This window comes from Heterocephalus glaber, unplaced genomic scaffold (genome assembly GCF_053883595.1).
Source record: "Heterocephalus glaber isolate CG9 unplaced genomic scaffold, H.glaber_assembly_v1.0 deba00001586, whole genome shotgun sequence".
Taxonomy (NCBI): Eukaryota; Metazoa; Chordata; class Mammalia; order Rodentia; family Bathyergidae; genus Heterocephalus; species Heterocephalus glaber.
The window spans coordinates 17,795,046-17,809,807 of record NW_028258364.1 but is presented as its reverse complement, the minus strand read 5'-3'; positions in this window follow the sequence as shown (position 1 = coordinate 17,809,807).

Here is a 14,762-nt window from a genome sequence, read left to right as displayed (position 1 = left end):
TGATCTAAAGAATCAGGAAAGTCTGGAGCTGGGTTGATGGATGACATTCCCAGGGATGAAAATAGAAGAGATGTTCTACTTAGAGACAATGGTATAAATTCAGATCCAAACTAAGAATATAGAGTATATGTTTAAGAATAAGGAGCAATTAGTGCCTAGAAAATAGTACGTGATTGGCAAGAGATACAGATTAGATTATGAGGGAAAACTTGAACAGAGAATACTAATATAAGCAGATTCCAGAGTGTAGAATAGGACAGTTTAGCTGTCTGAATTATGCTTAAAAAATGCCATCCTTGAATGGTTTGTGGAGGTGAATGCTTGTAATCCCAGCTACTCAGATGCAGATGCTGAAGCAGGAGCACTGTAAATTCAAGTCCAGTCTGGGAACTTAGCAAGAGCCTGTCTCAAAATAAAAACAAAAAAATAAAAAATAAAACATAAAAAGAACTTGAAATTAGCTCATTGCAAAAGCCTTGGGTTCAATCCCTAGTACCAATAAATAAACTAATAAGTAAGCAAGCATGAAAGCAAGCTAGAATTAAAACAGATCTGGGTTTGATTCCCAGTACTGCTGGCCATATATATGTATATGTGTGAGATATATTATACATGTGCAGTATATATGTATGTTCAAAATATATGGTGAATGTTTAAATTGCATTTTTTTTCAATAAAGTACACACTGCTATCAATTGTCCTCAAAATACTCTCTCTTGCTCCAACCGCACTTATCTCATTTTTCTTGCCACTTTCTCAGCAGTTTCTGGAAGTCTTTTTTGTGAGGGTTTCTACCAGGTGTGATAAAAAATACGGTGCATGCTACTGCTCAGCTTCATCCAGTGGAAAGGCAGTTTCCTAAAAACACTATGGCATGGCTTCATTCACCTTATTCATTGGCTCTCGAATTGTGAGATTTCTGTCTCTTCCTCACATTCAAAATGACCCTGAAAGATTAACTTTTGAATCAATTCTGAGCACGGAGGCAGCCACAGCAACACAAGTAAAGTCACTCATGAAAGAGGACTTGTAGCACTGCTTCAGAAAGTGTCAAGAACAATGGGGTATATGTGTTTGAAACAAGAGGGAGTATTTTGAGGGGGATTCATGGCAATGTGTAATGATTTTTTTCCAAATTTAAACTTTCAGCATATCTTTTTATCATACCTCATTCATATTCATAATCACATTCACATTACTTACAATAATCTAAACCAGAGAACACAATGTAAAATAGCAGGATATATTGCACATCAATTGATTTGTCAGTTAATTTTAAATTGAAAGAGAAAAAAATGGAAAGATTTAAAAGCAATTTTAAAATCTTGAGTTTTAAGGACCATAATGGGCAAAAGAGCACATATGGGATGTAAGAAGATAAAACAGCTCTGATTGCAATTGTTATTTGTCATCCTCTTTTATTCCATCAAATGCTGAAACTACTAAAGTCCTTTCACTCCCAGTGAGACTGTGCTACAGTCTCCCATCTCCACCAGTCTGTTAAATGTGATGGCACAATGCCAACTTCATGGCTTCAGGAATTAATAGTCTCTGGAGTAAATGTGAAGTACCCAATTTACACCTTGAGTTTCATTTTATACCCATTGGTTGCTACAAGTATATAATATCCTTCAAAATACTGACTCTCGAAAGTTCATTTTGAAAACTTCTAGAGTCCTCACTATATCTGGTTGGGTTTCTTATTATTTGCCCTCTATCCTAATCTGTCTTGAATCCTCATTTACTATCAGAATCTCTACGTGATTCTGTAGTTCTGAATTCAACCTCAGCACCTTAGGACCAAAATGCAATCCTGTTCTTACCTCTCATTCTTTTCATGATTGACATTTTGTCCTACATTGAGTACTGTTAACTTTTTCAAATTCCAGGCTCTTGTCTTTGCTTACTTTTTTTTTTTTGTTTTGAGACAATGTCTTGGTGTGCAATTCAGGCTCACCTTGAACTCATTGTGCAACCCAGGCTGACATCGAACTTACAACAATCCTCCTACCTCACCTCCAAAGTGTTGAGATTACAGGGGTACACCACCATGCCTGACTTGCCTATCTTTTTTGTAAGTGCCCAGTCTGATAAGGGCTGCTGGAGATGGTTTAGAAACTAGTAAAATACAGGGAGGGATGAGTTATACGTGTGAACATACGGATTCAGCTTACTTGTCAGCAGATAGTCTAAGTATCTGTCAGTGTTTGCATGTGAATATTGTTCCAGGTGTTATGTAACATCATTATCTTTTTAAGTACCAGCATATGTCCTGAGATTTTATAGAAATTTTAGGCGCGATGATAACTAGAGTTTGTAGGAGAGATGGTAACTTCAGAGGTTTATTACTTCCAAATTGAAGTAGAATGTGCACCTAACGATGCCTAACTGGAAGTTAGATTTATGTCGAGAGCAATAGTATGGATAATAAAAACTAAAAGTGAATGGATTTATATTTTCAGATGCTAAATTTACCACATTCATTTAATAACCTCCTTAGATACCGCTGAAATGATACTAAATGAATTTTAATAAAATCTAAATCAATAAAGCCAAGTATTGAGGAAAAAAGAAAACAAGATATTTTGAAAGATGTATAACCAATGGAAAGCTGCTTCATGGCAGAGTTGAGGAGTGATAACACAGGATTCAGAAGTCAGTAAAAGGAAGAGTCCTCTCCTGAACTAGTCACAGAATTCATGCCACCAAATTTCTAGTGCAAAGCAAGAATTATGGAATTTAATTCCTGACAGCATTAAAATGAAAGGACTTGGAATTGGGGAACATTAAGTTTGTGAGGGAGTAATACTGAGTAGCTAGAGTGATAACTGAAGAGCTCTATTGGAGGTCCATGGATGCAGTGTGAGCTCAAAGGAATTGCGGAGAGATCAGAGATGTTCAAAATAAGATAAAAGACTTACATGATTAATTCAGGAAATCTGACATGCAGACACTTAGGATTTCAGAGGGGAAGACCAGAATAAGTAGAAAAAGGGAAATTACCCACAGCATGATACAGGCAAAGTCCTAAGAGAACATGAATCTCCATAACAAATGAGCCCATGGGATGCTCAAACAAACAGGAGTTTATCAACAGGAGGGCACAACAGTACACATTTCCAAGGTAAAGGAAAAAATCCTACATGATCTAAATACCCAATAATATTCTAAAGAGATTAATACAGGTCTTAAAGAAAAAGAAAAGAATGACTTTGGGCTCCTCAATAATAACGCTTGACCATAAATAACAATGGAAGAATGATTTTGTATTATGATTAAAATAGGATATCCAACCTTGAATTTTATAGATAGCCAGTCAAATTTCTAAACTATGTGAGAGTAGAATAGATTTTTCACATCTGCAGTGACTCCGAAAATTTAATCTCCTTGATTAGGAATCAAAATGAGAATATGTATTTTATATCCTAAAAGAAGAGGTCAGTTTGATTTCATCTGAGAACCTAATTAATTACATCTCTGTTTCCATGTTTTCTTACAGCAAACTCCCAGCTCTGTTCTCCACTTAGCTGTGTCCCTTGCTTTTTACAGTGCAGTAACAGGAGTTTTGATGCAAGCAGGCTTTTTGAAGAGTGCCTGCACATTTTCTTAATCCCCTGCTTTGGTAAATTGCCATGAAGATATACTATGAGGACAGGGCTAGTTTGCTGAAGGGTTACAGAAGACCTGTGTATATGAGAAAGCTGGAAAGGACACCTGAGTCTCCCAACAGAGGCCAGCGTGACTCAAGCTGATCTACAATTACACATAAATACAAACGTGGGCCCGCCCAAGATCAGCCAAGTCCAACCCAGCCAGCAGGCTGCCAAGTCAACCCTAGACTTAAACAAAACAATTTAACAACTTAAAAAAAATTTACACTATTAAACCCCTAAATTTTAGAGAAGATTTTAGATCTGTCTGTTACAATGTGAGAAATGGTATAGCAAAACATAGTGCATATATATTGCAAAAATGGCAGTCAACTGAGTGAAAGAAAAGGTAAAATGTGATAACTTTTGGAAAATGGACTGAAGGGTAGGATTGGTTTTGTTTTCTTAACCTTTCGTTATTTCATTACGGTAAGTGACCTTCTAAACTATGAACATTTAAAAAAATATTTAAACAATGCCAGACTGCATTCAAACAGATACTTTAAACTCAAAGAAATGATGGTGTTTATGGTGGTGCCCTCCTGTTTGTTTGGAATGAGCAGGGAAAGGAAATATCTAGAAATAGACTTGGATTAAGAGAGTAAATAATAATTCTGTCTTCCAGCCTGAAAACATGAGGGGTCGCGGGTCCTAAGTGTTTTCCAGGAAGCAGGGATCCTCAGAAATTGGGACAGGTTTCTAGTGAGGAAAAGACTGAAATGAATTTGCCCTGTATTCTAAAGAACAGGGCTTCCCAGGGGGCCACAGATCCATGTGAGCAGGAGAGGTGTGGAGATACAAACTGACAGTAAAGGGATTGTGGCTTTGCCTTGAACTGAAGAACTGAAGGTACGATGAACTTAACTGGCTCCCCAACACTGAACATATCTCTCTTTGAAGTATTTTTTTTAATGTGAGAATTGCTTGAAAATCTCAGGTTTTAGGGGGCCCCTATTTCTGCAGAAATTTTATAAAGAAATATTTCACCATGCAAAAGTCAGATTCCAAGCATACATACACGTATACACATATACTGAAATATGTGATGCTGAACTTTAAAAGTCGGTGTTTACATGTGAATGAGTGGATTACAGCTGTCACACAAGGAAGAGTTTTCTTTTAATTTAGGGAAAATAGAAGCTTTTCCTTTATCCAGATAGTGTTTGGGAAGAAAATAAACGATTGGAAACTCAAATGTATCATTTAAGAAAGCAAAGTTAGGTTTCAAAGTCTCATTTAACTGGAGGATAAAATTTTTAAGTATAGTGTGATTTAAATGTGCCCAAGCAAATCACTATGCTTTTATGGAACAAAACTTATCATTTAAAGTAAACTTGTTTCTCTTTCTACATTATAAGACATTAAAAAGCTAACAACACAATCATCAAAGCAATGAGGACAAAACTGTTCAGTAATTCTGAAATTTAATAGAATATATTAACAATAATTTCAATTATGCCAGCCTGTCAACTCCTTTAGTCCCTCTGAAGGAGAGAGAGAAGGAGGGAAAGACACACACACACACACACACACACACACAGAACAGAAGTTTAAAACAGTTAATTTCTATTATCTGCATTCCTATCCTAAGCATCCCTATTTCTGTTACTTCATATAGACATTATAAGCCCTCAAGACTTATTTGTATATATGTACTCAAACTCACTCCCAATCTCTCTCATCTTTAATTTATCCACATTTGATAGTCCAAATAGTTCAAATTGATCTTACATTCATTCTAAAGTAGCCAATGGTATCCTATAAATGGTATTTTGGCAATACGATATCACCCAGTTATACAAAAAGAAACAAAGTTTTGTGAGAGACTGCACTGGTTTGAAATATGTATCTGCTTCCCTGAAATTTCCTAAGAGATGAACATAAAGATCTGTGAGTATCTGCTGTGTCAACAACATGCTTATTGAGATTCCTACCATACAAGTTGCCGTAGGTGCTATGGATGGAATTCAACTGAAAGGTATAGTGTTTGCTCCTGAGAGAAAATAAAAGATGATTTCTATTTACATATAATTCTTTATACAACAAATGCAAAATTCAAACTATTCTCCTTTTGTCACAATAATGCTGAAAAATGGTGTTCATAAGAACTCGGATTGAAGAGTGAAAAAAGAAATTCTCAGTATATATAAAAATGCAGAACTTGTCATTTCTGTTCATGAATTTGAAAGAATGAAAATGCACCAGCACCATTTGGGTTGGTCATTGTTTATGGATATGGAATACAGAGACTATAGCCCATTTTCCAGTTCAAGAACTGAGAAGACCCAGCACTCAAAAGGCTGAGGCAAGAGGAGCGCCATGAGTTTGAAGTCAGCCTGGGCTACACAGAGGGTTTAAGGTCAGCCTGAACTACAAAGCGAAATCCTCTCTGAAAAAACAAAAATTAAGACAAAACAGAAAGAACTAAACAGAGTTTACAAGTATAGGTGACCCAGGATATTTCTTATGCCATTTAAACTCATAAAACATGTAGAGACTTTAATATAAACTGAGACAATAAAAGTTGATGGACATTTTGTTTTTTGTTCTTGAAATCAGAATAATATGCAAATCTCAATTTTGCCTAAAGTACACCTGAAGATAACATGAACGAGATGTTTCCATAAAACATGAGTTATTGAGATTTCCTTAATTATATTTCTCATGCAGAAAAAGTGAGTCATTATTATATCAACATGTGAATGACCTTTTCTCAAGATCTTTGTTTTCTTGTCTACTTATCATTTTGGATACGATTAAAGTTATTGGATATTTCAAACTCTGGATTTCTAAACTTTATTTTTTTAAATTCTTATTTTATTTTTGTAACAAATTTACTGAAAACTAACTCATACACCATCACATTTTCTCTTTTAAAATGTGCAATTCAGTTTGCTTTTATTGGTATATTCACTAAACTGTGAAGCCATCATTACTATCTAATTTCAAAGCATCTTTACCTCCCCCCAAAGAAATTTTATATCAGCTGTCATTTTTTATTTCTTCTGCCACACCAGGCCCTGGAAATCACTACTCTAGTTTTTGACGATGTGTTTTTTTAAAGAGAATTTTTTAATCTCGATATAACATTGCATGTTTCTGTCATGTACATGATGCTTTGAGGTCTGTAGGATTTTCACACTTTCAATTGCTCAAGAACTGTAGCTATATTGTTATTAGATCATACCCTATTTCTAAATGATGTTCTAAAAGACTTGATTTGCAGGAACCACAAGAATACATCCTTAATAGTTTTAGGTGAATCTTGAGCTTGGTTATCTTTCTTGGTCATATAGCAAAAAAGTGACCCAATTTTCTTCTGATGGGGTAATAATTATTTTAAAATTTAGCCAAGATTTGGGCTGTGTGTATGTGTGTGTGTGTGTGTGTGTGTGTGTGTGTGTGCATAATACCACTGTGTGAGGGTGGGCTGTCAAATGAAAAATCAAGAAGAAAAACTGAGCCATAATTCTATTATATATTCTCACCATGAAAGAAGGAATATTTTTGCACCAAAAGTTAAAAAAGTAAGAAGTGTATATATATATGTGTGTGTGTGTGTGTTTACACATTATATATAGAGAGAGAGCAAGAGATTTTCAAAGTTATTACATAAAACTTAATTTTAAATTCTTCATGATCTCATTTTTTCTAGCTTCACAGCAAACTGATACTTGCACAACAGAGTTGTGTAAGGGCAAGCACAGCTTGGTGGCTGCATTTCTGCTAGTCTCTCCTCACCAACATAGAGCTCAGATCTGGATAGTAAAGGACCAAAACCCGAGGAGACACAGAAATTCTATCACAGACAGCTAAAGCCTCACTGCACAAGCTGAGCTTGTGAAAGATGAACTTGATATATGAATATATTATATATGACCATATTAGATAAAACAAAGATAAGGAAAACTTTGGAACAATAATGAGAGTGAAGTAATAAAGTCATTATTAGTGGGAGGGAGTGACAGAGGCATCATATAATGAATCCTCTAAAGCTCTGTTTTTACTCTAAATCACTGTTTTTTTAAAAAAAAATCACAGCATTTAAAAAATATCCAAATGAGCTCCTATCTCTGAGAATGTCATCTTATATTTCTGGTAGAAATTCCTGACTTCCTCTCCTCTTTTTTTTCATATATTTAGATTTAAAAAGTCTGTGATCTGTGTGAACTACAAAACATCTATGTTCACATAGAGTTCAATGGCAGAGGAGGAATTTTTGCCAATCCCTCTAGGCTTGAACAGCTTAAGGTCAAAAGGAAAGGCTAAGTTACATGGGATTATTGTATTCAAAGAAAAGCAAACTAATACAAATGATCACTGTTCTTTCAGATTTGAAGATACCATCCTCCACACCCTTATAATAATTATTTCTGGTGTTCTTTGATTTTTAAATTTTTTCTCCATTTCTAAATGTTGAACACTGATGATCCTTGTAACTATGATCCTTAAGTCATGACTGAAATGTGGGGATTTTAATATGGACTTTGATATATCAGTACTTCTTCACCTTGATTCATTTGAGAGTCTTAAGAATGGGTTATGAGTGAATGGGAATTTTCAAAGATTTTATCATTTGTTTCTTTGTATCAAAGAGGTGGTTTTACTTATTTATTCCTATGAGGGGGGAAAGAAGAAAACTCCTATGTGGGAGAAGAGTCTAAGAACACAGGCCATAAAGGCATTTTAGGGATGTACAAAAATTGGAAACTGGTATATTTCTTGCAGCTTTAAAATTATCTTTCTCTGAAATTAATTAAGTTGTCTACACAGGAAAGCGAAAATTGAGAGTGAGAATCTGTCGAAAATTAAAGATTTTTATAAGCTGTTCTTTTTTCCTAGCTTGCACTCAAAATATATTTCCCCTGCCTTAGTTGACTCCAGTTTGGCAAATGAAAACTTAATGGAGAGTATGGAGCACAATATGTCTTCACAATGGCAGTGTTTACAGAACAAATTGCTCTGCTTCTGAAGCTGGAAATAAGAGTTCAGAAGGACTCTAAATGTTAGGAAACTTACAATGTGATTTTTCAAAAGTTTAGGCTCTTTTGGGGAGGGTTCATTAAGTAATCTCCTGACTTTGCTCATTTCCCCTACTAATTCCTTGATATTTTACATATTTCAAAATACTCTAATAGATCAATTAAAATATGTTAAGATGTCTACACTTAGGTAAAAAACTAACAACGTTTTTAATATTTAAATTACTAGTTATCTTTCTGCCTTCTTCTAATTACCTTTTAATTAGGGAAATATCCAAATAGTTTTAAAATAATTTCAATAGCAGGAGTATTTTATATTAACAACACTGTTTAGAAAATACCAACTGGTAGAGTCAAAATGATCAATACTATTATTATAAAATTGTCAGCGTAAGCTATTTACCAAATGTAATAAATAGATTCAATATAATATAATAAATAATGTTTTCTAGAGAAGTAAATTCTAAAGGAATAGGAGGCTGGCCTTTTAATAATTTTTTTTAAGGAATGAGTGCTAAGATTGATAACCAATACTTCCTATGGAAGAGAAGTAATAGCAATTCTGCTTTATATTTTTCATTTCTGATAAAACGTTAAGTTGAAAGTGATTTATCAAATAGCAAATAAAGTATATACAATTGGTTTCTATTGAAAAGATTTCCATATTTGCCTTATTGTCAGTGTCTCTCTTGCAGTGCTGCTCTTCTCTTTGCCTTCAGATATTTGTTGATTCCACTTTCAAGAGAAAACTTTGTTCATCTACACTCATGGCCTCACTTGAAAGTTTTTATTGCCTGAAACTCCTCTGCTTTATAAAATGTACCCTATCAATGTGTATCTGTCACTATCCTAGAGGAACAGAACATACAGAACGTATATATAGGAGGGGTTACTAGATTGGCTTACATGAGCAGGACTGAATAGCCTCAAAATAGCTGTTGCCACACTGGAGAAAGGGGAATAGCGTAGCTGCTCAGTCTAAGAATCTGCAAGCATCTGAATGAAAGGAACCAATGAAGCAGCTGTAGTCGAGGTGAAAGGCCTGAAGCCCCCCAAAGAGTCAGCGGTGGTAGCTCATGTTCAGGAAATGATTTAGAATCTGATGTCCACGGATAATAATAGTAGTAAAAGTACATCTGCTCAACAAAACTGGAGCATGCATGGGCTCTCAAGTTGTCCTCTTCTGTTTTTTTGCTCTATCTGGGTCCCCACCCCTTTGCATGGTGCCACTCACATTCAAAGTGAGTCTTCTACAGTCCACCATGATTTTCAAAAATGGTGGGGCCTGAAGTCATTATGAGTTGGAGTTCTATTCAGCCTGTTGCTTGTCTTGGCAAGGCAAGTTAAGTAGTGTGTCTTTAAAGTTTTATATCTATAAAAGGCAATAACACTTGCTTTATACAGATGTGTGAGAACTAAATAACTTAAACTATGTAAATCATTTAGTATCTACAGATAGCTGCTTTTGTATTAACCAAATGATTGTCCACCACCAACAGTGCTATAGTTTACTTCATCATTTCTCACCTGGATTACTCAGCAACTTCCTAAGGTGTGTTATTTTCCACTCCCTAATTCTAATTCATCTTTTCCCCAACTATCAGGACACTTATTATTTTAAAAAAGAGCTTTTTCTTTGTTACCATCTGGTGAACACTTTCAAAGGGCTCTTGTTATCAACCAGTAGCTTTAGAAGTTTTATTTAGGGCTGAGAGTGTAGCTCAGTGGCAGAGAAAATGTTTAGTATCCAATTCCCCCAAAATCCTACTTACTGAATCAATATCTTTAGAAGTTATTAAACAACACAGTAGTACAGCCTAGATGCTCATTTAATTTACAGAAAGTATAATGCCCACTTTTATTCTGCCAGTACTCATCTTGTGCATACTATACTATCTTTCTTATCAAACTGTAGCTTTCTTAAAGAAAATTGGAAAGCAGAGTCTTTTATCTCTGCATTTTTAATATCACACTATATTATTCATAATAAGTATTTATATCCTGCCGGAGATTTAGCTCAGCTGTACTGTGCCTGCCTTGCAAGTGCAAGGTCCCGAGTTCCCTCCCTAGTAACCCCCCAAAAATTTACATAGTGATTTGTCCTTCTATCTATCTTCCTAGTTATTTATATACCTATCTACTTATATAGTTGTTTACATGTTCATTTACTTGGTGCATTTTAAAAAATTTTTCTATTTGTGGATTTATTATAGTAACATCAATTATTTCATACATCTACATAAAGTATTTGATACATCTGCCATCTATTTGAAATGAAAGAAACAAAGAACATTAATGAAGATAGTGTATATTCTGTCCTACTTTTTTTTTTTTTTAATTTTTTTTATTTTTTGGTACCGGGGATTGAACTCAGGACCTTGCACTTGCTAGGCAGGCGCCGGAACCACTGAGCTAAATCCCCGGCCCTTCTGTCCTACTTTTAATGATACCTACCATAACAATTTGCATATCTGTATTATGATAAGTGAAATTTGTCCTTTTAGTAATGTCCACAAGGAAATCGGTGTTATTAAAATATTCAGAGACAATTCCTCTGGGGCTTAGGAACACTGGAATTAATGACGAACGCCATTTTCAATGACAATGCTGCTAAGTCTGTGCTATGATTTCATAGAGGTATCAACTCTGTATTGCACCATAGTTAGGTGGAGCCATTTGACTAAGGTCTAGGTAATGTAAAATGGAAAGAAATGATGTTCATCCAATATAGGCACGGCCTCTAGCACACCTTCCAGGAGCTCCCCCATGCTTTCTCTCCTTTCTTCCAGCTAGGCCTGATTCACAGAATCTAGTGGAGAACATGGCTGACATAGGATGGGACAGTCACCAGATAGAATGACCTCAAGTTTCTCAGTTACCTGAGGAGGCTGCCCAACTAGGCAGAGATGAGAGAGGTTTTATTATGTTAACTAAAACTTTTATGTTTTGCTTTGTTTTGTTTTGTTTCGAATCTTAAGGCTAATTTACCTGTTCTAGGTAATAAAACATTGTTTAAATAGATCCCTAAGTCAATTAGGGATTTTGTTTTTATAACTTTTGGCAACATGAAATAAGTCCACTTCTCTGAAGTATAAATATAATTACTCAGTAAATACATGTCTAGTGATCTGACACATGTTTAAGATTATGCTTAAGTGTATGAATAGAATGACTACATATTTTGAAAGTAATTCTCTGTCAGCATTATGTCTCTCATCTTGGCTTTCAATAAATAGTATTTAACTGTGAAGCAGAGGCACCACTTATGTAAAAGCAAATGAGGAAATTAATTTAACACCTCAATTTTTTTCTGTGGCCATTGGTATGAGGATAAACAACAAAATAGATGGAGAATAGAGATAAAAAATCTTCACATATGAAGATGAAACACCTAAAATGAGCTAAACTGATTTAAGTACAGACTATCACCAATGGTTTTCCTATACTTTAAAGCTGCAGCATTAATATTTCTGCTAATTTTTATTCCAAACATATCCTTGATGTAAGCTTTAACATGCCCCGAAGGTATAGAATGACATTAAATACAAATCTAGCTAGTGAACAGTGAATGGTAAAAATCAGATTTCTCTTTCACGAGAAATCCTAATGGTGTTATAGACATTTAAATAAAAGTGGTGGGAGGGATCGTAGAAAGAGCAATCTCTTTTCCTTGGTTTTTTCTGAAATAGTTTTACAATGTGAAACCTGTGTTTAAGAGGAGACTGGTAATAAGTATTATGATACAGTTCCTGAATAGTCAGTGTAAATGTGTTCAAATCAGGAATGACATCACATAAATCATCAAGATAACCCTTTTAAGAAGTGATGTTTGGTTCTGCCGCCTGCCTCACAAGTGCAAGGTCCTGAGTTCAATCCCCAGTACCAAAAAAAAAAAAAAAAAGAAAAAGAAAAGAAATTGATGTTTGGGTTCAATCTGAGTGGCGACCAAACTGTATATTCTTATAAAAAGATTTCCTTATAACTATCACCTCTTCATCAGGATTAATACTGTAATTCTCTCACAGGTCTGATTTTCTCATGAGATTTTGAGAACTTCCTGCTTACACAAAATTAATAATATGGCCTCTGACAAGACCTTTTCCCCAATGTCTTCCTGTTCTCCTTCTCTTACAGAAATTAAGCAAAAGTGTAGGCGTGTGAAAACCCAATGGGGAAATGAATGATAATAAGTATTTGCTATGTTTTGAGTAAGAGACTGAAACAATTTTGCAGTTAATTTTATCTAATTCTCTATGACTCTTAGATTTTAAAAAGTCTCCATGGCAAAGAAAGGCAGGAAACTACAATGCCCAACACACTTCGACGGTGAGATCTGAGATCCTCTCATTTTCTTCCTTTATAAAATATCAAAAATAGCTTTTTATTCTAAAAATGTTATAGCTTCACTTCCTTTAGTAGGTCATTTATAATTCATGTCTGTAAAACTGGGAAAGTATTTTCCATAAGCCATCCACAGAAAACTTTCCTATTGCCTGTGTCTCATTGACCATGCCTAAGGGAATAAAAACAGAGGTACAAGGAACTCTGGCCCTTGCCCATTTTCAATACCATGTATGGTCATTACCTTATCAGGATTTTTCTCATTTGCATGCATCTCGGCTTCCATATCATTAAGTTGTCAGTGTCAGGCTGAAAGGAACTTTTCCTTATCTGAGCTGATAGATAGCAGTGAAGCTTGTTCCCTTGTGTCTGTATCTTTCAGTGTGGAAGTGAGATTGGGAAACAGATTTATGACAATACATGGATGCACTGAATTAGAAAAGACAGTTTCAGACCAATGACATGCTTTTTTCCTCTCTGATGCACACTCCCCCAAGATATGTCAAATGCAGTACAGTAAAGCTTTACAAGTTTTGAAAGCTTTTCCAAACTTTCTTTTGTTGTTTTTGTTGCTATTGTTCTTTTAGCTTCTCCACGTTTTCTTTTGTTTCGACAGCATTTCCTTTGAATTAGGCATATCCTTCCTAGAATGTTGTTAGGAAGAGGGTTTTATTTATTTATTTATTTATTTATTTATTTAGTAAGTGCAGAGATCGAACTCGGGACCTTGTGCTTATGAGGCAGGTGGCGGAAATACTGAGCTAAATCCTCGCCCCGGGAAGAGGGTTATAAATGATAGCTTCAACTCTTCTTTAACCTAATGGCTAAAAAGAGGATCAGTAACTGTACTGAAGGAAAACTTTACCCAAAGTAAATGTGTCACGTCAGCAGAGCAGCCAGCATCCATCAACACAGGATGAAGTTCTCTCTTGGTTTATTATAAAGAGCCACTGAACAAAATTACTTCAAAAATCATTCCAAAAGTGAAGTTGAATGAAATGAAAAGTTCAAAAGACCCTAGATTTCAGGGTTTTTTTTTTTGGTACCTGGGATTGTACTCAGGACCTTGCCCTTGCGTGGTAGGCGGTGGAACCACTGAGCTAAATCCCTAGCTTTAAGTTTTTAATCTTTATAGTTGCTGTAATGACATAAAGAACATTTGACTGATGATATTCTGCAATTGATACTAATCCCGTTTTAAAAAAAGAAATTAAAGTTCAGATAAATATACAGATTATACACAGTCATATAGCTAATAAGTAGAATATCAAAAAGATGACTATATGTCTCTAAGTGTGATTAAAATTTCAAGATAGTATGGAGATACTGCAGACAGCATTCACTCCATTTTGTTATTAAATTAATGAAAGCATGAATGATTTCAACGTGATTCACTTACTATTACATTATGCCTTTATTTTACTAGTTAGAGAAACAGTCCATATAAGTGCTTGGAGGCTAGGCAATGCATGATTGATGGTTTTAGAGATTTGAAAGTGCTTCAGTTTAACTGAAACCTTTAGTTCTTTTCTAAAAATTCCCAAATGTAGTATAAAGTTCTTTTTCCTTTTAAATTTTATCTACATTGTAGAGTGAGGCAGAAGCCTGTTATTTATTATTAGGTGTCTGCCTGCAAATGTGGTTTGAAGAAATAAAGAGATTTGATTTTCAGAGGAGCAATGTACTAGATTGTGATCATGGGGAAGTGAAAATATGAATGTTTAATAGGGAGGGATGGAAGGATTGAAGGAAGAAGAAATAGGGGAAATAGAAGCAGAGGAATATGGAA